This window comes from Topomyia yanbarensis, chromosome 1 (genome assembly GCF_030247195.1).
Source record: "Topomyia yanbarensis strain Yona2022 chromosome 1, ASM3024719v1, whole genome shotgun sequence".
NCBI lineage: Eukaryota > Metazoa > Arthropoda > Insecta > Diptera > Culicidae > Topomyia > Topomyia yanbarensis.
Window position 1 is genome coordinate 179,482,015 of NC_080670.1, and position 9,097 is coordinate 179,491,111.

Here is a 9,097-nt window from a genome sequence, read left to right on the forward strand (position 1 = left end):
TGACATTTCTGATTCGAAGTATGTAAATTGAGGGAAAATCGTCATCAACCGCAGCTGGAAAGGATCAAACAGAATGCTCCCTCACTGACGCAACGTATGGCCTAAATTGAAAAGTTTCAAAATTATCGCCACAACATCGTCGGGTCCGTAACAGGAAGCAACATAGGGATCGGCAGACTGCTGAAATAGAACTTTGACGTTCCGCTGGTAATGGAGCATTCTATTAAAATTTGCAATGTGTTACTGTACTTATCCGGCCGAAGATTTTCTCGCGAAACCGATACCGTTTACTTCTGTGATTCTTGAAGAAATTTTAATTCCATGATCCGCCATGTTCACACTGTGAACAGAAGGGTGATGAAGCGTGTCCTAAATGATGAGAGTACTGTGTGGAGTAACCACGATTAGAAAGAAACTGCGTCAGGCAAATGTTACTTTCCATGCTTCTTGTTCTCCCAGAGCGAGAGAGCCGCTATGAGTTTGTGTGTCCATTTGCCATTTTCCGACAAATTCCAATCTCGCTGCTACTAGACTCGAGTCAGCTCTAAGGATTTTGAGTGCTTCCCTAGTCTTTTTCCGGTTGTAGCTTGTAGGATAATTTCAGCTATAATAGACTGCTTTCAACGACACGACCTGGCTCTTGATGAAACACACCGAAGTGTGGGATTAATAGTTTGGAAATGGCAACACAGTACTCTGCACCAGTCATGCATCCTGATCCATCCAGTAATCCTCAAGCAACTTATTAAATAAAATCAACAAACATCTCTTGGCAGAGTCTGGCAGATTCTTTAACAAGTTAAATTTAATTCTGTCTGGCTCTGGGGCCTTATTGTTGCATGGTAAGAGAGCAAGTGAGAATTCCACCATCGAAAAAGGTGTTTCGTTCGCGTTATCGTGAGGGGACGCGGCGCGGCAGATCTTCTGTTCCGGGGCGGAATCCGAACAAATCTTGTTGGAGAAAACGAATATCCATCGATTTGAATATTGCACGCCCTCGTTGGTATTGTTTCGGTTTCGCATATGCCGGGTCGTGTCCCTAAGTGTGCTCATCGATGTATCTCTCGTTAATCCGTCAACGAACCGGCGCCAGTAACTCCGTTTCTTAGCTTTCATCAAACTTTACATTCGCGTATTTAACGTCGCGTACTGTCGATAACTAGCGGGTAACCCATCGTTCCGGAAGGTTTTATATGCGGCGGCCTTCGCCGCGTACACGTCTGACCACTCTTTGTCCCACCATGGGTTGGGAGACCGTTCGCGTCTGGCTGAGATATGGGAACACTTGGGGTTTTGATGTCCCTGGAAGTGCTGGGAACTTCGTTTCTGAGCTCATGTTTCTGCGACCGGGAAGGTTTTGCACCAGTACTTCCTCGAGTAGTTATTTTAGGGGGGGCCATGAAGAGACACCTTCTGGCCTTTACGACGAAGCTTGGGAGAGAAAATGTTTTCCTTTTTCTATTGATTTTAGGTACAGCACAAGATGTTCCCTCCTGGGGTTCAACACAGTCGCCTTCGTCAGCAGACAAGTTAGTATAGATATTAGTAGGTTCCAATACGGTAGCTATCTTTAGCATTTCTGCAAAAAAAAAAACGCTTAGAATGTCCCTGAAGGGAACGCTTAAGATTCTCCTCGAGCTGTTTGTACGCGGGACATACCGGGAGATCATGTGGGTCCCCCCCACAATAGAGACACTTTAACAGGAATCATCCTCCATTGTCCCAATTGTTTGCAATTAGTACAGCTCATGACTCGCGGCATAAAAAAGCGAACAGGCAAACGCACCTTGTCAATGAGGAGGTAGGTAGGGCAGACCAGGCGAAGATCACCCGATATTAGTCTGAGTTGACATATGTCCTCTCCATCAGCTGGGACTTATGCTAAATGCAAACGTTTGCACAACCGTTTCTTTACTGGTTGAAGTATGGGGTCATTAAAACATCCAGTCTCATGTGCAATTCAGACTCGAATCGGAAACGACCCCGGAGACTTCAACCGTGTTAGCTGGTACATACACTCTGTACTTCTTCGTAGAAGTCTCGTAGTCAGCAATATCATCTGCCTGTTTCCCAACGCTTATCAGGGCGAATATTCGATATTCCTATTAAAGCTGAATATTGCTGCGTCAGAACTGGAGAAATCTGCAATAGATTCAAACATTTCTTGGCCCGTGTTATGTACACCCCTAATGAACCGATAATAAACAAATAGTCACTCAGGGCCCAATTTGGATGTAAAAATCCTGTCATACATCAACCTGCTATACAATTAATCTGGTTTTACGTAAAACTCCTAGTTTGCCCCGAGGACCGAGTATTTTAACCCTTTCATGCCCAACTTTTTTTTTCTAGTGCATGTAGGGTTTCAAAACTTATTTTCCTTAAAAACGGTGGGGTCAAGAAACACGAAAAGCCTTTTTCATAAAGATAGGTGCTTCCCTCGCAGTGGTAGAAGTTGCTCAATTTTTACCTTCCAATGCTTACTACAATTCTCCTAGAATATTTACAGTAGTCCAAATGCGTGGAATTATTTTCAGTTTTGAAGATTATTGCTATATAACTAAGATATATGAAAAATTCATTTTCCGTCGTCAACGTAAACTGTCTCTGGCAGCATTGCTCCATCGGAATCCAATCAGACTAATTGCAATAACTTCAGTTCTAGAGCTGATCCTTGTAACTGTTAATACTCAAATGAAAGGCAATAGCACATTTATTAGCCTTACTTGTTTTTGTGAGCAAATCTTGTCTCAATTAAAAATTTTAGCTGTTTAAAAACGTTGTTGTCCACAAACATCATGGGCATGAAGGGATTTAGTTTCCCTGTGCAAAAGTGCTTTTTAAACTCGTAAATAAGCTTTACGAAGTAACTCATATCAAATCATCAATAGAAAATCACATCAGCATCAATAAACCAACATCGTCTCCTTTACACTACGAAAGAACCAGTGCTTATCAAATCGTCAATCGCATTTGCAGTACCGCTTGCCAGAGGACAACGAACCAAAGAGCAAACGCCAGTTCACACCTCAAAATATACACCGCAGTGCACACTGGAACGCGCGCCGTGGTGAATTTATCTGAACATGCACCTGACGCCACATAAATTTTACAGAGCAAGAGAGCGCGGTTCCACCCCATCCCATCGCCAATCCATTTATTCAGCTCAGAAAGGAAGAGCTTTCTGCTTTTCCTGTGGTGTGTCATCATTGTATCTTCTGTGTATGCATGAATCTGGCACGCCAGTGGATGATCGTTGGAATGAAATGCTATCAGTGCCCAGCGGCAGTCATCATGGGATGTATTACCTGCCACCGAAGATTGCGAGCTGATATGAAACTTAGCAGCTGCTACGCTTATAATGTCAGAACACAATATAACGATTTTTTTCTTATGCTCCTTTTTATACGTGTCGCAGATCCTTGGATGACAAAGGGGCAGTCCTAGCAACGCTCGCTGCTTGGTCGAATTGTTCCGAGCAATCATGGATAAGATAATTACTACTTTCATAAAATCTATTGTTACCGTTATTTTGAGTATTTGTGCATTCTACAGAATTGGATACAAAATTGTTGTACATATTAAGTACAACGGCAGATATTCACGTTAAAAAATCGGGTAAAATTCCGGCAGACAATTCTGAAACGGGACCTCTATATTGAAACGTTAGAAGTATTCTACTTTAAATTTCTGAAACCTAGACGAGGCGGAGAATGCGCATGATAACTGACAGCGGATTACCATTATTCTTTGCAACGCAATACTACACGGTCTGCAAAGATCGACCTATCGGTCCGAGAGTCACCGAACGAATGTTGTAGAATGCCGGAAGAGAGAAGAACTAAAGTTATGATCAGCAGTGAACCTGGATGAGTTTGTTGACTTTGGTGCACATCCCGGACTGGAGGAATAGGTGCGTGCGAATTTTTTTTAACAAAATCTTTGTCTTGCAAACGAAACGATTGTTGGATTTTTTCAACTGAACACTTCCTGAAATATTTTGCTATCTGGTTCTTTATTCTGTATTGTCATTATAAAGAAATCTGTATTTATCTGTATTCAATGACGAAAATGAATTTTGATAATTTACGCACGTTCAAAAGGATTAAGCATCGCGTGAATAGAATCGGTTCATTATTGGTCGTCTTTCTTGTTTAGTCGTGTTCAACATTTTCATTACTTTCGATTTGAGTGAAATTTTTTCGATTTGATAGTTGTTAGGAAAATAGTGCGCGCTGGCGAGTTTTTCACCCGATCCCGCGTTGGAAGACATGGTGGACGATCCTGCTGCGATCAACGTGCTCTTCCAGTCCAGCTATGCGTCTTTAGTGTGAAACTGCCCGGTCCTACCACCGCTCCAACCCTATACACGGCTGGCAGCTGTTGCGGCGTCAGCTTCATCCAGTTCTCGCACCACTGCGACTCTATCAGTCAGTGACCAGCTCTTCGTCCTGGATTTAGCCAGTACCAGATTAAACAATCTTCTTCCCGCCCGAGGGTACTGCCTTCCTGTGTATTTCGGAGCAGCTTTCTCCGTTATTTCAGCAATATTAAACTCGCCTGTGTAGGTTGCACAACCCAGTTCGACCAGATATAGACTCAGAGCCAGGGACTGGTCTGGTCAACTGGATCGCTTGCTCACTCAAGAGCAAAATCAACGAGCTCGGTGACTTCCTCGAAGAAAAGCCGATCGACGTAGTTCTCATCATGGAAATCCACCTTAAACCCGAGATGAGCATCAGCATATCGTTTCCGACTAGTGACACTAGACCTACCAAACTTCAGGGGGAGGTGTGGCAATCGTACTCTGTGTGATGTGTGATGTGTTTTACTATCACCTATTATAGCAGGACCACCGCCCATAGCACTGAGCAGTTTTAACACAACAATTTAATCAAGCATTACTCAGTGACCCTAATCAGCATGTTACTGTAGGAAGGGTCAAAAGGGAGTTGGGGTTGTCGGTAAGCAACTTCGCTTACACGTACCACGGGAGTGTTCGAGAATATCCTTCCAATAACAAGATCATATAAGTCAATCTCAATGCAAGCCATTGTAGTGTAAGGTAGCCCCAATATGTGGGGAGAAGTGCCCGCTCAATTTCCATGAAATGTTAGCAACAGGAAGCTGGCTACTCCAATCGTTTCAGATCTTATTTTAGCGCAAATACCTAACTTGTCTTCATTTTATTCTATTCAGAATTGTACATATTTTGTCATATGTAATTTTAAGTGTTCTTTGATTTGATGGCGGGTGATGCCGATCGAGCTGACATTTCTTTGGATTGAGCAAACTAATTTCTTTGTTTGTTTGGTGTTTATTTGACCTACTGCTTATCCACTGGGAATTTAATGTGCATGGGGAATACGCATGGTCTTGTTTGAGTGGAATGATGACTGGGGTTGGGAATTGTCAATTATCAAGAAGAATCGAAAACCAGTTACCAATTTGCGCCAATCATATCAGCAACAAGAATAATGTTTTATTGTCATATTCGTACGTTTGATATTAGTCTATTAAATCATCTATCAATAATAATCTTTGCTCTCATTGCGTTGAGCACTTTCATATACTTTGGAGTAGTACATGTACTCTATATTATTGGTCGTCATGTAGGGGAACATGGGGAGACTTGACCAGGTTTTCAGCTAAAACTGCATAAATCTCTAAAAAAGCTTTCAATCCCTCAAAAGTCATTGAGATATAATGTGCAAAGTTATTGTGCGTCTTCATGATTTTTTGCAGAATTTTTAATATAATTTTTGGAAAGTTACAAAAGTTTTTCTGTGATCGTTTTTTTGGTCAAGCCTCCCCACTGCGGGGAAACTTGACCAAGGCGTGGGGAAACTTAAACCAAAAGGGATTTTAAAAAATCATAACAAAAAGTAATGCCATAAAACATACTGTAATTATTTTTTTCCATATTGTCGAGATCCTTAGGCATCAGGAAAAAAAACAAAAAGGTTGCATTTGATAAATTTCGTTTTTTAATGCATTTCTTTTTAAGGATTAACTTACTGCTTACATTGCATGTTCACACGTCACGAAATCAGTCCTACTATTGCTAACTTTGTTTACTAATACTAAAATGTAAAGACTTATGTTTGAGGTGGGATTTGATTATGGCGTGATTAACATTAACAGTAGATACCAAAGCATAATAAATATCAGGAATTTAGTATCTTTCTTCAGCTAATTGCCACTTGGTCAAGTCTCCCCAACAATAGTTATTGCGTTCAATGTCATGCGAATTCTACTAATAACTATTACAATGTTCCAATTTATGTATAATCATTTCACTGCTTCACAAGGATTAAGATGGTACATTAGTACATTAATAATAATTAGTAGTTGAGTAGATATGTCCATACAAAGTTTGATAAAAAATTACTTCATTTAATGCAAATTTATTAATAACGTAATATTTTCTGTAAGGAAAGGATTTTTCATTCCAAATTTTTAGAATTACCTTAAGGGACCGAAATAAGTATAAAAATATTTTTGAAAAAATTAAGAATCGAATAGAAGACGCCATAGCCAAAAATAGAGTTTTGCGCTTGGTCAAGTCTCCCCATGTTCCCCTATATAGAAAATGTCAAAACCAGAAGTCTTCTTTATTTTGTGCATCAGCTGTAATTTTGGCTCACATTGTTTTAAGTTAAATTTGTTTCTTTTCATTCCCCGCCCGCATGTCATCGATTTATATATTCGATATACAAAGTTAGTCGATCCCTTCGCTATGATACACGCGATCGTGAAGTCTCTACGCCCGCACATGTCTTAACCGTACAATGAATATCACATTCCGAAACACGGCCCGCTGCAATTGTTCTTAAGCAGTGTTTTAATGGTTGACATTTCCCGTCTCGTCTGCAATTGTAGTGAGTGATTCTGGCGGGGAGCCCTGCCGAGACCCTAGCTCTACAGCATCAGTAGCACATGAGGTTTTTACGCCCTCTTAAGGCCGGTACCCACTGGTGAAATAAAATTGTTGAAAGTTGCGGTATTGTTATCGTTAGCAGCATTGTCAGCGTATATACCGCGGTGAATATGGAGTTGAATGTCTGAAAAACAATCCAACGAAAAAACGTGATATGTATCACCTGTGATTCAAATTCATGTAAAACAACAGATAACAGACATTTGGGCTAGCATAAAATTTCCTTAAAAACTGTGTAAACTTTCAAATTGATATGCGTTGGAAAATAGTGCTTCACTATTACCATCTACGCAACCAAGGATGCAAAATGCATACCTTTCTGCGGCTGTAATTTTTCTGCCTACATTCTCATTTCTCATACGACGCTGCTGTCGTTCGCTAGTGCAGGACGCCCAGTGCTGTACGGCAGTCTGTAAGCATAACAGTAACATGTCAAAAAATACTGCCCCCAGTACAGCCACCAGACGCGAGCGGTACAGCTTCTCTTTTCTTATTTTACACTTTTTAATATTTTTAGTCTATTCAATATTTTTAATCACAAACGACGACAATGAATGCGGTTCGTTTACGCCACGACCGGCATCAACGCTTTCGTGTGCGGGCCTCTCCCTTTGACTATGCAGGGAAAAGTGTACAAAGCGAGAGAACAAACTTTACTACGCCACACTCTCACCGAGCAGTTAGTCGGAGTACAGCAGCAAAACAAAAATGTATTCTACTGCTGTACGGGAAAATGTACTCGGTTTGGCTGCCGTTCTGGCAAGAGCTGTAGTGATGCGTCGCTGTAGCGGGATGTACGGCTTGTGTAAATGTAAATATACCGAAAAAATGCAGCTTATCGGTACCGCGTTGGCATCCCTGTGCGCAACTGTTTGCTACATGTGTTTGACTATAACTGCATTGCTTCGTTCACTGCGCCATCTACAAACATTTTTTACATATGTTTCGAATCGAGCCTAAACGTCTGATATCTGTGGTAAAACTATGTAATGTTTATCCTAAAATAATTAAAATAGAACAACCATCCTATATCCTCAACGCAGGAAAATACTTTTGTCATCATTTGACTGGTACCAATAATGAAATCTAGTTGGCGCATCGAGCGGATAAGTTTAACGTTTGAGAGCCAATTCATATTGTTTGACATATGCTTTTTCGTTAGTGGTGCTGTTGGAAGAACTTCGTTAAGTTTGTTTTCAATACTGTTTGAACAACATTTCGCGTAATAGTTTGTGATTGCTGAGTCATCGATGTTCTTCGAGAATTGTTTCCTTGGCAGTTTCCTCGTATTGTTTGCCATAGTGCGTTGTCTAATTACAACACTGACCCGTAGAAATTTGTCTTTGTTACTGGGTTATGTGATTTTAGTTCCATTTGTGAATTATAGAGGACGCTGGGAAATAATGAATTCTGCGACTAGAAGGACACCGTTGGGAAACTCGGGCAAAAGATCTAGTAACAGGCAATTTATTATCCTCCATATGCACGGAGAAGTTAAATTGAACGTTGTCATTCTCAACCGCACGTTTTTAGATTGTTCTGCAAAAGAAAAACTATCTGCTTGGAGTAATACGTTGAGCAATATTTGTACTGATACAGTTTACTCGATAGAGTGGGATAAGCGTGATTTCCGCAAGCCTAAGCTTCATTTTCACTTCCACTAAATTTTCCACTTCGCGAATATTCGGTCGAATAGCACAACATTTGATGTCCACAACCGCCGTATTAGTCGAGAGCAGCCAGCGCTTTTTCGTTAGAGCGACGGTGCCTATGTTCTCGAAAAAATTCGTACCAGTTTTTGCAACTGTTAACGTTAATTTCGATGGCTTTTAGTTCTGATTCGGACAGGCGGAAGGGAAGTTGTTAATATCTACAATTCATTTATCGTTGTGCTTCTAAATTTTGATCATTAGGAGCTCTTTGTCATCTTGTGAGCTTTGGTCAGATTGTAAATTGTCGAGAACGCTGCCTATAAAAAAACATCAGTTTCCAGGACGCAACTGTAGAGCTTGTTAAATCTTATATCCGTGATAGTAAATTTACTTGAATTTGGTCGCAACATTTAAATCTGAGTATTGGACAACCGTGAGTTCACTATTTCAACAAAAAAACAAGTATACCAGAAACACCAGGACGATTGAATCCGGAAACGATACT